Source organism: Desmodus rotundus, chromosome 12 (genome assembly GCF_022682495.2).
Source record: "Desmodus rotundus isolate HL8 chromosome 12, HLdesRot8A.1, whole genome shotgun sequence".
NCBI lineage: Eukaryota > Metazoa > Chordata > Mammalia > Chiroptera > Phyllostomidae > Desmodus > Desmodus rotundus.
This window is the reverse complement of record NC_071398.1, coordinates 61,892,595-61,909,421: the sequence shown is the minus strand read 5'-3', so window position 1 is coordinate 61,909,421 and position 16,827 is coordinate 61,892,595. Positions and strand designations below refer to the sequence as shown.

Below are 16,827 nucleotides of genomic sequence, written 5' to 3'. Positions count from 1 at the left end.
TGCCTACTACATGCCAAGCAGTTTACATCGTATTTCCAATTCTCTCAACCATCCTCTACAGTAGGTATTATTACTCCCTTTTGAAAGATGAGAAAGCCAAACTTCAGCAATATCAAATCATATATTTAATAAGTTACCTTGAATTACAACACTCAGTAAGTTGCCTCAAATCACGTACTTAGTAAGTGGCAAAGCAAGGATTTGAACCCAGGCAGCCTAACTCCAAAGCCATTGCTCTAAAAACTAAGTTTTTATTTTTTGGTCTGAACCATGTGACTAACCCCTCCATCCTCTCTGAAATAATTTAGTTCTACATAAGTTATTTCTACTTACTACATACTATAAGCTTCCTCATGTTTGTTATTTTAGTAAAGGGAGAACTTTAAAATGCTATTTCTTCCCAATAAAAAAAAAATACTCAAATTGTAACTGTAAAGAGTATCTTTTTGCCCTGGATGTTGTAGCTCAGTGGATTGAGAGCTCGGACTGCGAACCAGGGGGTTGAGGGTTTGATTCCCAGTCAGGGCACATGCCTGGGTTGCAGGCCGGGTCCCCAGTGGGGGGCACGTGAGAGCCAACCACACATTAATATTTCCCTCTTTCTCCTTCCCTTCCCCTCTCTCTAAAAATAAACAAACAAAATCTTAAAAAAAAAAGTATCTTTTCATGTCAGAAAGATAATTTTTACCTAAAATATTTTCAAAGAAATTCATTCCAAACAAGGTTTTCAAGATGACTGTAAATTACTAATCATACACTGTAACAGCTTTAATTAATGCTATGAAGATTTTGTGATTATGACCCAAGAACTTTAAAAGATACCTACCAACCTGGCACAGACTGTAAGAACTGACCTACGCAGTGCCACTGGAGGGCACTGAGACACACACACTCTCACACGCGGTGACCACCCTTTGATCCGGTTACCCCACTTCTGGGGATCTACCCTAAAGAAAGAAAGAAAAAACAACAACAACAAAGATGTAATCAAAGACAAATGCACAAAAATGTCTTTCCCAGTGTTATTTAAAATAGGAATATTTTAAAGAATCAACCTAAAAGTGCCACACTAGGCAGAACACCAACATTCTGATCAGAGAAAAAAGTGGGAGCAAAACAGTCTATATAAAAGTATAATTCCAAATTTTTTTCAAATAAAAAATTCTGCACATGGAGGGAAAAAAAAACTAGAAAAAACGTGCATTAAAATGTTAGTAGTAATTATCTCTGGGTGGTATGTTTATGGGTGCTTTTCTTTTCTTAAAAAAAGACTATTTATTTTCAGAGAGAGGGGAAGGGAGGGAGAGAGGGAGAGAAACATCAATCTCACACGCCCCCAACTGGGGACCTGGCCGCAACCCAGGCATGTGCCCTGACTGGGAATTGAACCAGCGACCTTTCAGTTCTCAGGCCAATGCTCCACCACTGAGCCACACCAGCCAGAGTTATGGGTGATTTGCAATTACTTCTTTACATCTTTGTTCTTTTCAAGATCTGCCACAATGGAGCATGAGTTACTCCGAAAAGGAAAGTGTTTAAGCAGTTACAACTACTGAAAATGATCCTGAACCTAACAAGGGCATGTTCCTTGGAACAGAACTACATTTGCTAATGCAAAGAAAATGGCAAACTTTTGTTTCCAGCTTCTATTACATTCATGTTTACCTTTAGATTGTGTAAAGAATGTTATCCAAAACTCAGTAGTGGTCATAAAATTATATGAGGCTCTCTATCTAAAAGTCAGCCAATGCTCTAACAGAAAGCACCCGTTAAGTGAACTATTTGGCTGTGTGTCTACTGAGAATAAACGTTCAGTTAATCCTAACCCAGAACATGCAAAACAGAAAAATCAGAAAAACTACTCTCATTTTGTAAATTAAATATACTGTTGTTGCCTTATAAGCACATCTTAGTTAGGTCTGGAGGGGGTAGGAACTTGAAAATAAAGCTGGCAAGCTACCAACATTCACTAAAAATGCACAGTGATACATTTGTCTATATGCACATTTCTATTCTAGTGCATAGTTAACTTTAGTGGCACAGGATGATTTTAATCAGTGTAGAAAAAATATGAAGCTGGAATACAAAAAAAAACCCAACAAAAAAACCCCACAACAACAAAACCCCTCACATTAAACATAAAATGCGGGCTGAAAAATAAAAAATACTTCCCACAATGTGGCATATTGCAGAAAAGCAATTTGAAAAATAAAGTCTTGGATTAAAGTAAAATAGGCATTAGAAAACAATTCTTATTTCACTATATTTTAAACAACTGGAAAACTAATTTGCTCTAACACTAAAAAGCTGTTAAAAAATAAGACCACAGAAATAGTTGTTGAGTAGCTAAGAGATAATTTAAAATATTTTACTTAGAAAATGAATATGATTCTATTTTTATCTAACATGAAAATACAACATTTATTTATAAAAACATATGTCGGGTTCTGGCAAACAAAATTACTGGACTATAAATTCCTTAAATAGAAACTACAGCCTCACATCTCAGTTTTCATCAAAGAGCCTAATACTGGGTCACTCGAACATCTGTTCAATGACTAAATCTGAAATCTACTAATGAAATTATGCAACATTTTCACAAGCATACATTGGAAGTTAAAAGGTATTTCAAAAGCTATCAATGATTTGGGCTAGATACAGAAAGCTCCATAAAATCCAAGATAGTGTTAAAATTTCAACTGCTAAAATAATTAAGTTATGGTTGCTTGCTTAATGTTCTATAATCCTTGTCTAGAACAGAATGATTCTGTTTATAAATGAACTGAAAAACGTCCCTGGAAACACAGTGAATGAAACTGCTCTCTGGATTCCACGTCTGACAGATCTGAAACGTTCAGTCCGCAACGAGACAGAGCTTCCCACTGCTGCTAACTCATACTCTCGTAACTGCATCTGGGGTCTGTCCAAAGAAACAGTTGGAGCCAGTTCTTTGTGCCTCTCTCACAACCAGAGTAAGTGAACACAGCACAGTATTGCAAACAACCCCGAATGTTACAGGTTTATACACTTAATGAGTTCAATGAAAGGCACCTGAAGTTTGAATGAATCCAACGGTGTTTTTTTAAATCGGTTAAAATGTGTAGCTTGGTATATTCCTTATTCTTATGAAATATAACCTAATTTAAATATATCCTGAAACCTAACATGGGGTTATGTATGTAATTCCAAATTTGGTTAACTTTACCATTCCACATTTTGAACCACTCTCTACCAACGTGAACTAAATTGGCTAGAGAAAGCAAACCATATCTGGGAAAACTGGATATGCAAAGAAATTTTTTTCAAGATTTACCTAACTTAAATTTATATAGCCTAAATATATGTCATTACTACAAAAAGAAGGGCCATTAACTTGTTTAATGATTGAAGTAAGTTTTGTAGAACGTATTTAATCCTCCATGTGTGTATCACGTACTTCTGAAAATCATATTAAAAGAATTATTTTTCAACCACTGTATAAAAGCACACCATTTCTTGTTTTGACTTCATCTAATTGTCACACACAACTGCCTTTCCTTATTGGTGAGCACATGCCCCTTCGACCTCCAAAGGCCTGTCCTCTTAACCAGTCACCTCAAAGCTGTGTAAAGCGGACTGGAGAGAGAGAGTGTGAATCATTCAGCGCAAACCCATAACCACCATTACAAAACTTCATTATGTGAATGGGCCAGTATTACCTCCGTGAAAGGACTGAAGGGCACATAAAAACTACCCCAAGTTTCATGCATAAAAAATGAAAGCTTAAGTATTTTTATGCTTAACACAAATCTTTTTCAGAAGATGTCGTTGGCATTAAGTCTGGCAGCAAACGATACAAGAATGAGCAGAAAATACCATATTTTGCCATGTATAATGCACTCCCGTGTATAATGCGCACCTATGTTTTTGCGTGCATTATACATGGGATTTTATGCCCCACTACTATATCCATGGTAGGTAATCATTATACCCATGCATAATGAGCATCCTTATTTTTCCCTCAAAAATTTGGGCAAAAAAATGCACATTATACATGGCAAAATATGGTACTTGAAATATGACACAACTCTTTTTTAAATTGATGAGTTTAATTTGAAAAGGAACATTAGAAGGAACTTTATGTTCATAATTTTAAATTCACTAAAACATTAATATATAAATGGTTTATATGAGATATTTTTATTGGGATGGCCAAAAAGTCTGTTATGTTTTTTCTCCATAAGATAAAAGACACATTTTTCGTTTTTACCAGTAACTTTACTGATTTGGGTATTTTGAGTCTGTTGGCTGTCTCCTGTTATTGGTTGCTAGTGGGTAGAGGCCAGGGGTGCTGCTAAAAACCTTCCAATGCATAAGACAGCCCCACAGGAGAGAATTATTTTGCCCAAAATGTCAACAGTCCCAAGAAACTTCGCAAACCACTTTTGACATATTTGATCAGTCACAGCACCTTCTCCATATGCCACACAAATCTTCTTTTTGCATTTCAGTTGTGTCTTTACCTTTCTTGAAATAATAAAGCATAATACACTGAAAATGTTGCGTATCTTCTTCCATCTTTAATATTAAAATGGCTACACAAAAATTCACTACTTCTGATTAGTTTTTTAATGCATGCGGATACATTTACAGCTGTTACAATACAATCTAACAAAATTGTTTCACATGAAGTTAAAGACAACTAAGCGTTACTAGAGCCACCCTATAGGAAAAATGTAACAGACTTCTTGGCCAACCCAATATTAAACTTCTAAAAAATAAGGGAATTTTATAACTGGAAGCTTGGGTGTTGTCTGAGGTTCAATGAACTGCTGGGTCCCTAGCAGGTACAGACGTAGGGCTAGGTGCTGGCAGGTAATTCAATTAGTTCAACCCAGTCACTTTGTAGATGGAGTTCCCCAGCTCATGCCAAATCAAGCCATCTGGATTTCAGAACCAGGAATGTTGAGCGATGCCCTCACGGTGGTATAATTTCTATCAAAACAGACTGGCATTGCCCTGACCGGGTAGCTCAGTGGGTTAGTGTCATCTCAATACGCCAAGGTGGCAGGTTCGACCCCTGGTCAGGGCACATACAAGAATCAACCAATGAATGCATCAATGAGTGGAACAACAAATCCATTTCTCTCTCTCTCAAAAATCAATATAAAAAAAAAGACTGGTATCGTCCTCCTTTAAAAACTAAAATTTCAAAGCTGCAATGCTGACCTTGTTTAACAGACACAATAGTCTCTGTGTTTTGAATAACTATAAAGAATTGCAACAATTTAAAAACTCAACTGTGAGAGTCCTCAACGAAGTACTAGTTGCATAATTTATTGCAAAGAACAAAACATGGGGCTGCCACAGCTGTAAACTTCTAAAGACATACCAAACAGAAATTAAACAAATTGCAGATACCATTAAAAAATCTCTAAGAAAATAAGAAATTATTACTATGAAAAATTAAATGCTTGACTGGAATGCCAACTGTATATAAGAGATCATCAACAACATATGAATGAAGTTCATGGGTAACAGTGAACTCTGGCAAGATCTGAAGTCACTTCACTATTAGATTATAAATTAAGACAGAATATAAAGTTCTCTGAGGGCAGAGACCCTGTTTAATTCATCTCTCTATCCCCAACAATTAGCTAATAATACATATATGAACTCTAAATGTGAGCCACTGGAAAACTAAACCTAACAATCTAAAATATCTCTTTTTATAACTCATTATTTTTAAAGTATTAAATAATGATACCGAATGCAGGTGACACTGCCCTGAAACTTAAGATCAACAACTGTGGCTATCACTTTAACTCCTGCGACTTACTCTCCGGAGCAATTCATAGACACACCACCAAGAACACAAGTATATTCACATACTTGGATTCAGCAGCAGTTCTGGAAATCAATCCCAAGGAAATATCCCAAAAGAAAGAAAAAGGTGTATAAACAAAAATGCTCACTTTGTTGCTATTTTAATAGGGGAAAAGGAAACTACCCATATGCCTAACAGCAGGTAGATGAACTAATTTGCAACCACTGAAAAAGATTCAAAATAACAATTATCCTCCTGACTGGTCTTCCTGTTTCTACTCTTGCCCCCCGCCCCCCATCTCCACCAAGCGGATTTCCACACAACAGCCAGAATGATTCTCACAAACTTAAGTGAGAACAGGTCGCTCTCAGACTCAAAACCCTCTACGGTCTCCCATCTCATTTGTAGTAAAATCCATAGTAAAGTTCTTATCCAGCCTGCAAGGCCTTATAGCGTGGGCCCAGCTACTTCTCTAACCTCAAGTGCAACTCTCTCACTTTCCCTCTTGCTTACTGGCGTTCCAGTTGTTCTAAAAAAAAAAGGCAAAGTACACACACATCTTTGCACTTGCAGTTCTCTCTGCTGGTACCATTCTTCCCCCAAAGCACCCATCCCTTGCTTCCTTCAGGTCTCCACTCTAGGCTCACGTTTCCCTGCCTATCTTTCTTTACCCACACTGTTTCGCGGCCCTCTCATCCTACTTTACTCTTCTGCATGGCTCTTAAAATCTGGAGTATTTTCTACTCATGTGGTTATGGCTCATCTCTCCTGATTAGAACATAAACTCTGTGACAGCAAGGACTTTGTTTTATTCCCAAAGATATTCAAAAAGCACTTGTTGAATTAACACTGAATGTTGATACAATAATTATTAACTACATGAAATACCATGCATATAAACAAGATGGGAAGAGAACAGGAAAATTGAATAGTTTGATTTGTGAACATTTTCACGTGCTGTTCATACTGCTCAGATGAAGTTTGTACAATAAAAATCGTACATTCATCGTGATTACGATTTTAAGCTCCCAAAAGCAACTATAGCAATCTGATTTCCTTGGAAGCCATCAGGAACTGTTAATGACCGGTAGCAGCTATTAAAGAGAACTTTGCCCCATAAGTTGCAATAGCAATCACTCTTAAATCTTGTTCCCAAAGACCCAAAGTTTAATCTGTAAGTGTAAAGACTGTCATTCCTGAGGACAGAAAATGAACAGAGGCTTCTGAACAGCTTTTATATAGAACTGCATGATAATCAGGGCTCCAGGTTACTTTTCAGACAGGTATCCACGGTTGGCTCCAGAGGCTCCCTGGAACTGAATGCAAAATTTTGTGCATAAATGCCTATTACTCATTTTCTGCAGAGTCTATGTGTTTCATTATATTCTCAAAAACGTCTGTGGCCTAGAAAAGGTCAAGAATTACTATTTTATATATTGGAAGTGAAATGCAACATTCAAACGTGCGCTACCGCTCAAAAGCATAGAAGATATATAATACCTAGACCCGTTTTGGAATCATTCGATACACTCCAGAAATACTGAGTGCCTACCGTGCACCAGGCACTGTGTTATCCTCAAAAACTCACACCTAATTACAGTTTGCAGCACGGGATTCAAAATACCGAGGAAGCACAAGACTCACTGAAACACCAGAATAAAAAAGAATTTCAACCAACGCAAATGTAATTTCAAAACAGAAAGTGTTATAGGAAATCATAATAAAGACACAAAGGAACTCGGGGCCTGATTTAGTGCTTTTTATGTCAAAATATGGCAGATATCAATTACATCAAAAGGAAAACTACACACATGCACGCCCACCCCCACACACTGACAGGAAACCAAAAGAAAGTTTCCAAATCCTGTTTCCAGCAGCACCCCTTCTGAGGCTGCCCTTCAGCGTGCTTTTGAAGGTAGGAGCCCCACATTACCACCGGGAGAGCTGATACTTTGCTCTCTGACTGTGATTAAAAACAGAAAGAATCCTCCTCCCACACTCAGGAAGCAGAAAATGTGGCCACCTGTAAGGCCGTGGCCCATTAACCTCCTGCCCTCTTACTAGTCCCTTTCATTTCTTACACTCTCTTCCCTTCAAAGCAACGATAAAACGATGCTCCCTCCCAAAAAGAAACACCTAACCGCTCAATGCTAGTTCTTCTCCCAAGAAGTCAAAAGGTCCCCTAAACTCTGGCTGTTAGCCCCGGGACAAGACCCCATTTTTTAGTCTTCCCTCATCGTCTCCCCATAGCAGTAAATTACACAACTCAGCTTAAGACACTGTCCCTTAACTTCCTGCGTGAGGGGGCAAACGACACCCCTACTAGCCCCAGTTCGAAGGAAAACGAGAATCAGACGGACCTCCTCCCTAGCGAAACTTAGGGAAGCAGAGACCCCCCAAAAGCAACGCCGACAAGGCGAACACATGGCGTGCTACGGAGACCTGGGGAAGAGAGGGCGGGAAAGGGGCCGGGAGGTGGAGTGGGACGTAGAGATGTCAGCCCTGAGCGCCGGGGGATAAAGGAAGGCAAGGCAGACCCTGGACCCTGGCCGCCGGAACACAGGGCAACGCTCCCGTCTACGCGCACCTCGCCAGCACTGGAGGGAGGGCAAAACATTCACCCAAGCCGCCCATCCCCTCTTCGCGTGCCCCCAAAGGGAGAACTGGGTTCAAAGGAGGATCTGACCCTAGTCTGGGGACACGCGAGAGGAAATTAGCGGCGACGTCCGTTCTTCTCTACCTCTCGGGCAGCGAGGGGCGAGGGCACTGCGTCCGGGGAGATGGCGAGGGAAATGGGCTCGTGCCATGACACCTCCGGGAGTTGGAGGGTGGGGGACACAATGTCCTCTTTCTCTCCCACACCCGGCCCGGGCCCCTCCCGTCCGTCTCCCGCAGGCCCAGCCACAGTCGACCGGCTCCGTCCGCGGGCGTGGTTGGCTCTGGCCCTGGCGGCGGCGGCCGGGCCTCCGCGAGCCCTGGCCCCTCCCGCCGGCCAGGCCCCCGGGCCGCCGCCCCGGACACCGAGGGAACGCGGAGGAGGAAGGGGAAGCCACGGGACTGACCGGCGACAGGAGCCGCCTCAACCCCGGCTCGGCCGACCCGCGCCCCCCGCTCCCTCTGGGGTAGCTCCGGCTCCCCGCCCCTCACTCACCCCGCCCGGTCCAGCGCCTCCTCCACCTCCTCCTCCTCCTCCTCCCTCCTCTCGGCCGTGGCTCCTGCTTCGGCTCTGCGCGGCGACGGCGGCAGCGGCCTCGAGAGCGGCAGCGGCGGCGGCGCCTCCAGAACGCGCACGCACGCAGGACGCAGGCCCCACCCCCTAGTTCCGCCCCGCCCCTCCGAGTCCGCGTCGACCAGGTTTCGGCCCGCCTTCCCCGCGGCTTTCCGGAGTCCGCTTAAAGGGGCCGCGCAGGAAGGGGTGGAGACAGCTGAGGACCCTGGGGGAGGTGTGGAGAGTCGCGGCTCTGCGGAGGTTGGGGTGTGGGGGTGCGTACATCCGGAAACGAACTGAGGAAGGGTCCAAAGATTCAGGAGGAGTAAAATCTGGGAGGGGATGCAGTCGTTGGACATGTGCTAATTGAACACCTATTTTGCCCGGCACTATTCTAGGCGCTAGGGATAAAGCCATAGGCAAGCAACGACCATCGTGAAGCTTGCCTTCCAGTGGGGTGGGGGAGAAGAGAGAGCAAACAAAAATTCTAAGTAGGGATAAGTAGTGTGAAAAAAAAAACAAAGCTGGGAAGGAAGTGACTTCATAGCTGACAAGGTATTTCCACTCAGGGGAAACCTCTGAGCACATACAGGTATGATCTGCAGGTATGAGCCTAGCCAATACCTGGGGCGAGAGAAGGAGGGCAGGATAGCCTTTGAAAGAAGGCTATCTTTCAAGCTGAAAGAAAATCAGCATAAGCTCAGAGGTGGGAATGCGCCTGGCTTGCTGCGGGAGTAACAAAAGGCCAGCAAGGCTGAGGAGTCAAGTGGCCGCAAGTAGCAGGCTGAGAGGTGGGGCAGTGGCCAGATCCTATGGAGCCCAATGGGCCGTTATAAGAACCACTGAAAGCCATGGGAGGGTGAGAGAGGGATGACAACATCTGATTCACATTTTTAAAAGTTACTCTTACTAATGTGTGTAAAATACACGATAGGGAGACCAGTAAAGAGGCTGCTTGTGGCAGATTGGAATAGGCCGGGGGCAGGGAAGGGGTGAGAAGAGGACAGTTCAGACACATTTCTAACAAATGATTTTGGCAGAGTGTGTGAAGGAACAAAAAGACAATGGATGATTCTTAGGTTCAGGGCCCTGACAGATGGGTTAATGGCGTGCCATTGTATGAGTTGGGGGAGACTCAAAGAGAAAATGTGGGGTGAGGGAAGTCAGGAGCTCTGTCGCACATGTTACACAAGGTGCTTGTCAGACGTCCCATGGAGATGAAGAGTAAACAACTGGATATGAGTCTGAAGACAGAGATTTGGGATTCATCAGCACAAAGACACTTTTTAAGCCTTAGGTTTACATAAAATCGCTTCGGGGCAGGGGGTGGGGTGGGGGAGAAGAGCTGGGGGAGAAAGACTAAAAGGAACGTGGACATTTGGAGTTTTAGTAGAAAAGGAGAAGATACGAGGAACACCAGGAGACGGTGCAATGTTAGAAGATAAGAATTGTTTCAGGAAGGTAGGAGTGAGCCGTCTTATCAAATCCTGATTGAATGAGTAAGAAGAGATCTGAGAATCCGAGGGCTGCCTTTGGCCTGATGAAGGTCGCTGGTGTCCTTGACAGAAGCAGTTTCCATAGGGCCAAAGGGGAGAAAGTCTGATTAGGGTGTGTTAACGAGAGAATGGGAGGTGAGGAAGAGAAAGTGTATATAGCAACTCTAAAGAGCTCTTAAGGAACTTCGCTGTAAAGAGCAACTAAGGACCAGGCCTTAGCCAGAGGATTACTTGGGATCTAGGGAGGGTATTTTAAAGTGGAAGAGGTTTCCTGTGTTGGTTTGCTAGAATGATTCTCTAAGGTAGAGCAGCGATGGGCAAAGATAAGAGAGCACAACTGGAGAAAGATTGTCCTCAACAAGGGGAGAGGCAGCTGGACCTGGCAGAGAAGTGAAGGGTGCAAATGCAGGTACGTCAGGTAGGACATTGGGTGGCATGCTTAGGCTACTGTGGAGCAGGAGGGGGTGGGTGGAATTGAAACGCAGCCCCTGTTCTACCAACCAAACTGTGAGGCCACATCAGCCTGGAGAAGGGGTATCTTTTCTAATCACTCCACCTAAAGGAGTGGTGGTGCCTTTTAGCAATTCCACTCCCCCCGCCCCGCCCTCCCCTACCCAGTGTGCCTTTCCCCTGTTGTACTGTCTGTGCCAGCTGCCTCGCTGGGTGTGATGAGTTAGATCTGGACTGTGCGCTTTCCTTTATGTGATAGAAAGCTGTGATTGGGGATGGGCTACTGGCAACTTGAGGAGATAGAAGGCGAGAAAGGATGCCCTTGGAGAGTGGAAGAGTTACTAGAGAGGTGTAGTAGTCTGGACAACCCTGAGGGCCCTCTCCGAGTTGGTGGTCCTATACTGAAAGCGAGGCCACACAGCAAGATTGTGTGGTTTTCCCCCTGGGTTTTGCTGATGAAGGCCAATGAGAGGGGGAGGCGAACATGTCAGGGAGTGGTAACAGTGATAGACCTTGGAATCTCAGCTGGGAAGGAAGAGAGGGCAAGTCCCAAAGCGGTGGAGCCAATGGTTCCGTGGTCCCTGTGGGAAAGAATAGTTCAAGAGGAAGCAATCAGTACGTGGAGGCAAGGGGACTTTCCAAGGACAGAGTGTGGGGAAGGGTGAACGAGGCGGCTGGGAGAGGGGAAGTGAAGGTAGCTGTGGGAAAATAGGGTTCCGGCAGGCGCCTGGGGCTGGGGACACTGCAGCTCTCTGGGCCCCTGCCCTCCTCACAGTTTCTACGTGAGCCTTGGCCTGGCAGAGGTGGAGGGGGCTGCAGGAGTTGGGGAGAAACGAGGTGCAGGAGGGGATAAGCCAACTAGATATTGCCCGGCCCCTTTACAGCATTGGGAGAGCCCACTGGGTGCTCTGCTTTACCCACTCTCTCCTTTTCACCCTGGACAGCGAGCATTTGTGTAGATACCCTATTCTGCCTGGTGTTTGAAACAAAGGACATCTTTCCCCCCAAACCCAGCTCCTCCGCCTCCTGATTTCCCCTTCTGACTCAGGGCACTGCCTTTCTCAGTTACTCAACCGGCAGACCTCAGTGTAGCCCGTCTTCCCCATCCCCGCGCCCAGTTAGTCCCTAAAGTACAGCAACCTGCACCGTCCAGGCGCACATTCTGCCAGGATGGAGTGTTCTAGATCTGCACCGCCCAACACAGAGGTCACAGGTGGCTTTTGAGCACTTGAAATGGGGCTAATACGACGGAAGAACTGGATTTTAACTTGTCCTTAACTTTAATGAACTTCAATTTGATTGAAACAGCCACACATGGCTGGGGGCGGAGGGTTCTGTGTTAGACAGGGATAGCTCCTTCCTACACAGCGTCTCCTCTGTCTGTCCTGTCTGTCTGTCTGCCTGGCCGCTGCGCTAGGTCAGGTGCGGATGACCTGTAGCCTAGGCTTCTGTTGTAGTCTCCCACTTGGTCACCTGCTTAGTTTCTTTCTCTTCAGTCCATCTTGTGTTCTTGGCAGAACCATCTCTTTAAAGCAGGGGCCAGATCACAAGCCTACCCTATTTACAAAAAATTAGCAGTAGTTCTCTGTCAAATGAGGTACAAACTACTAAGTCTGCCATTGGCCCAGTGGCGTAGCTCCATCTCCCTTCTCCAGCCTGACCTTGCACTTCACCCTCACGTAGACAGAGCTGGTTCTCAAGCAAACTTGAACCACTCCCTCTAATTCCTACTAACTTTTTACGAAGGAGCCAACTCACTTGCCTAAATTGTCTCTGCCTGGAACCGATGCCTCCCACCCCTCTTCCAGACCCCCAATTTGTTGAAATCCTTGAAGGTCTGTCTGATATTGCAGCTCCTGCCTAGAACCTTTTCTGATTTTTCCTCTCCTAAAATGTCACTGTTTCTGTTGTTACTTCTCTGCTGCCTTGTCCTGTATTTTGTGTACTTACTTCATTCTTATTACTAAATATTCCTCCTCGCAGAGTGTTTTAATCATGCCGGTGTCCTTTGCAGTGTCGGTCTGCCATCTTTTACACCCACAGAGTGCCCCTCCCCTAGCTGCTGAATGGAGTTACACACTTTTGTGGAATCCGGTGAGAATGGCTTTATGCCCTGGGAGAAAGAAAAAGAAAAAGCAGCAGAAGCAGGAAGGCAGTTATTTCATGGCGTCCCTGACACAGCTGAGATTTCTTAAGTCGGAAGGCCAAGTTTGATGCAGAACTCCTGAAAATGTATAAGCGATGAATGAAGGCAGAATGCGCAGGAAAAAATAAATTAAGTGGGACACAGCTCTTTGAGACTGATAGAATCTTGACCCCGGGTGTCCAGTTCTTGGAGGATGCTGGAAACAGTGTGGGGGTAGATGAGTCTCTGTTCCAGGAAATGGATGACTTGGAGCCGGAGAGTGATGAGTATCCTTCAAACTCCCAAACTGCTGGTCCAGAGAGTGACTTCACCGGCTAAGGGATGATCGCCTAGTGCAGAGAGACCTGACGGCCACAGCGTCTGAGCCTGTGCTGAGAGGGTGTTGATTTTCTTTTTTTTTTTCCTTTCTTTCCTAAGAAAGAAATAATTTTCAGGGGAATGTTCTTTTTTTCCCCAGCTTCCACTATCATGTATTTTTCTTAGAATCTGGATTCAATTAACTGCCGCAAGACAGTGCTCAATACTAGTTAAGACTCACTTTAGGTTCTTTAAACTCCCTCAGTATTGATAAATGTGAGCACGCACTCCAGTAAAACTGGAAAAGTACAATTGGACGTGCCAGTGAGTTTACTCAATATTGATGGAACTACAAAGTTTTATGTGTGACACGGGGACTTTCATGGGACAGAATTTGGCCTTTAGAAAATAGCTTACACATAAGCAAAGTTACCCTTTGCTTATCCATGCTCACCTATTTAGTGTCGCATCAGCAGACCCACGCTTTCACTATTATTCTTCCTATAGCTTTCATCACGGAACTTAAGAAACTGACCTTAAATAAAAATAAAGCCATGAGCTTTTCTAACATGAGATTCAAACTTTCGAAGAGGAACTGACTGGCTACATAGCCTTTCCTTCTGAATGCTCCCTAAGCCTAGGGCGCTCTAATCCTAGAGAGCGTGATGTGCTTGGAAATGTCAGGACCTGCCTAGCTGCTGCTAGGGTCAGTTTATGGAAAAGGCCTTTAAGAAGCATTCAGATTGTGATACAGATCAATGAAAAGAGGCTTCTATCTAACAAAGGTTGAGGAAATGTATTTTTAGACCTCAGCCTCTTCGAAACCTATAAACCAAAAGTAGAATTACATCTGCTGTGTCTAATACACTTTTCCTGTTGGTGCAGTGGTTTTTATATAAAAATATACCTTACACATGTAGTTAGTACCTTACACACATTTATTCAACAAACCTTAATGACGTGCCAAGTTCTCAGGCTTGTTGCTGAGGACACAAAGATAGGGAAAGATATCATGGGCCCGCCTTCAAGAAGGTAAAACTGGGGCCTGACAATGGTATGTCATTTTACAGATTTCAAAATGATTCCACAGAACCTAATTTCATCCTAATTTAATACCAATGATGTCATTAAAGTATGTCACTTTGGAGAGGGGACAACTTGCTCAGGGGGATTAAATGAATTGCACAAAAGCACAGAGCTATGAATTGGCAAGATCTCAAGCTGGAACCGATCTCTGGGTGACAAAACCTTGGTTGAGTTAGAATGTAATTGTCCTGTGGGCAGGGACCTGATCTGTTGTGTTGATTACAGTATGCCCAGAGCCTAGGAAAGTTCCAGGCACATGGTACATTCTCAATAAATATTTTAGAAGTGTGTGTGTTGTGGGGAGAGAGAGAGAGAGAATATATACCGTATTTTGTCATGTATAATGTGCACCCACGTTTTTGGCCCAAGCTTTCAGGAAAAAAACCTTTCATTTGAATTTTTTAGTTCAATTTTTTATTTATTTATATTTAGCTACTTGGTTTTTGTTTTATAAGGGAATTTTAGCATTTATTTTTCAACATGTTATGGCACAATAAATTTTATGTTCTAAATGATGACAAAACACAAGAATTGATACAAGCTATTTCAGGTACTAACCATGTATAATGCGCATCCTTATTTTTCCCTCAAAAGTGTGGGCAAAAAAGTGTGCATTATACACGACAAAAATACGAGTATGTGCTCAATTGGTCTTTTCTAGACCAGTGCTACTCAAAACGTGGTCCATAAACTGGTGCTGGTCCACAGAATCGTTTACTGCGTTACCCTTGTCCGTTTGGGCTGCTGTAACAAAGTAGCGCAGGCCGAGCAGCTGGAGAACAGCAGAAAGGAGGTTGTTTTCTTTATTTCTTACGATTTGGGAAGATTAAAGTCTGAGATCAAGGCATCAGCGTGGTCATGGTCCAGTTAGGGGCTTCTTTGTGGTTCTTCGCGATGTCTTCTTCCTGCCTCCTCTCCTGGTGGAAAGGACTAGGAGCTCTCTGGAGCCTCCACAAGGGCACCAGTCCCCGTCGCAAGGGCTCCACCCTCACAGCCTACGCACCTGCCAAACAGCCACCTTTGAATCTACCATCTTTGGGGAGTTAGGATTTCAATATGTGAATTTTGGAAGGACACAACCATTCCAACCATAGCAGCAGTTGGCCTTAGGATAAATACAGAAAGGGAGAGTGAGCATTTAGAATATTTTGTGGCAACTTGACATTGCTGTGACATCCGAACAAGTGATCAGTGGACTTGTCTGGTTGAACAGGGTGTGGACCAGAGAGGTGTCCAACTTGTGTGGTGGGTGACGTGGTATGAGCTCTGTGCTTGTCATTTGGCACCTAAGTTTTTTTTACCTTTTTACCTCCCTTCATCCGCTTTTCCCACCCTGTGAGCCCCTGCCTCTGGCAAGCACCAATCTGTTCTCTAGATCTATGAGTTCAGTTTATTTTAGATTCTACATGGAAGATAGGTCATATGGTACTTGTCTTTCTCTATCCTTCTCTAATTTATTTTACAGCATATTGGCAAGATTTCATATTTTTCATGACTGAATAATATTCCATTGTGTGCTTTTGTGTGTGTGTGTGTGTGTGTATGTATATCAAAATTTCTTTCATTCCTTGATGGCCACTTTAGGTTGCTTCCACATATTGGTTATTGCAAAAAGTGCTGCAATGAACATAGGGATGCATATCTTTTCCAATTACTGTTTTTAGATTTCTTCACACAAATACCCAGAAGTAGAATTGCTGGATCGTATGGTAGTTCTATTTTTAATTTTTGAGGAACTTTATACTGTTTTTCATAGTGGTTAGACCAATTTACATTTTCACCAACAGTGCAGAAGAGTTCCCTTTTCTCCATATTCTTGCCAATATATCATTTCTTGTCTTTTTGGTAACAGCCATTCTAACAGGTGTGAGCTAATAGATCATTGTAGTGTTGATTTGCATTTTCCTGATGATTGATGATGTTGAACATCTCTTCACACACCTGTTGAACATTTGTTATATCTTCTCTGGAAAAATGTCTATTCTGATCTTCTGCCCATTTTTTAATTGGATTGTTTGGGTGCTTTTGCTATTGAGTTGTATGAGTTCTTTATTTATTTTGAATGTTAACACCTTCTCAGACATGATTTGCAAATATTTTCTCCCATGCAGTAGGTTGCCTTTTGTTCTGTTGATGGTTTTCTTTGCTGTGCAGAAGCTTTCTAATCTGGCGTAGTCCCACTTATTTATCTTTGCTTTTGTTGCCCTTACATTTGGTGTCAGATTCATAAATCACCACCAATACCTATGTCAAGGAACTTACCACCTATGTTTTCTCTAGGAGATGTATGATTTCAGGTCCTACACTCAAGTCTTTTATCCATTTTGAGTTAATTTTG

General features: G+C 43.3%; 1 protein-coding gene across 1 annotated transcript in view; it reads right to left on the bottom strand.

Moving 5' to 3' along the window:
- Positions 1-9,074, bottom strand: part of RAP1A (RAP1A, member of RAS oncogene family) — a 64,596-nt gene extending 55,522 nt beyond the window's left edge. The window contains exon 1 of the mRNA XM_053914815.1: positions 8,958-9,074. The gene's annotated coding sequence lies outside the window, so the exon portion shown is untranslated. The remainder of the gene's footprint in view (positions 1-8,957) is intronic.
- Between the last annotated feature and the right edge of the window lie 7,753 nt (positions 9,075-16,827).